Here is a 1,306-nt window from a genome sequence, read left to right as displayed (position 1 = left end):
ATTTCTCTTAAACTTTCACAATCTCTATCTATTGATTTTTATAATTCCACAAGTTACCTTGCTTTACTCTATGGACTTATGAAAAGGACGCGAACCCTAACTTTGGAATATCAATCAAGAAGAACAAGAAAGGAAAATATATAGAGAAAACAAAGAACAATTTATTTCATATTTTTCTGATATGCCCTTCTCAAAGTATGAGACTAACTATATTAGTGAGTAACCCACACCTCAGGCCACGTTACTTGCTACAACAACTACACAATTAGGTATCACTACCTTGGGTTCACAATATTACATTGGCCCAACTACATATTAGTGATGAAGTCTTTGGCCCACGAAGGAGCTCCAACCATTCTCCTCTGCTTGGGCCTATCATTGCCCTCCCCTTCAAAGGGAACCTTGTCCTCAAGGTTCATCTGTGGTAAAAAAAAAATCTGGGTAATATAGGAGCAAGTCAGCTTCATTTCCCATGTGGCATCTTCCGGTAGGGAGTTTGACCACTGAATCAACCATTGTTTTCGCATCCTCTGTGAATCTTGAAGTCCCCGAGACATCAAGGCTGCCAAGGGTGATTGGATAGGGTGATTCTCACTACTAATTTCAGGCAAATGCAAGGCAACAATAGCTCCATCTCCTCGATATGGCTTCAGCACAGATATGTAGAAAGAAGAGTGAATTCTACAGCCCTTTGGTAACCCAATTTTGTAAGCCACATGACTCAATACCTGAATTACCAGAAAGGGGCCAAAGTATCTCTTGGCAAGTTTCTGGTTTCTTCTATTAGCCACTGTAATTTTTTTTATACGGTTGAAGCTTCACTAACACTAAGTCACCAACTGAGAATAATGCATCCTTCCTATGCTTGTCAGCTTGAAGCTTCATCCTGTTTTGGGAACATTGCAAATGGTCCTTCAGACGTCTCAAAAGCTCATCTCTATGAGTTAGTGTGACATCTGTAAGAACCCGCAACGTTAAATTAGGAATTTAATTAATTATTTATGAGATAATTCCATAATTGACCCTAATAATTATAAGAAGGCTTAAATAATTATGCTAAGTGATTAATAATGTTGATAGTCGCTTTTCTGACGAAAAGTGCAGATACGGGTTCTGCCCACGGTATAAATGCGTACCGATGAAATATCCCGGAAAATTATGAAAAGTGTGTATATGACACTAGAATAATATATAGGACCAGTGTGTCAAGTTTCAAGTTAAAATAATGAGAACTGGTGTCAGAACTGATACTGGCTAAGTAAAAGCGCGTACCGGCAAAGTACTGCGAAAAAAAAAATAAAAATAT

Source organism: Gastrolobium bilobum, unplaced genomic scaffold, assembly GCF_033153095.1.
Source record: "Gastrolobium bilobum isolate Gb01-03AN ecotype WA unplaced genomic scaffold, APGP_CSIRO_Gbil_v1 utg2059, whole genome shotgun sequence".
Classification (NCBI taxonomy): domain Eukaryota; kingdom Viridiplantae; phylum Streptophyta; class Magnoliopsida; order Fabales; family Fabaceae; genus Gastrolobium; species Gastrolobium bilobum.
The sequence above is the reverse complement of the archived record's forward strand: the minus strand, read 5'-3'. Positions refer to the sequence as shown.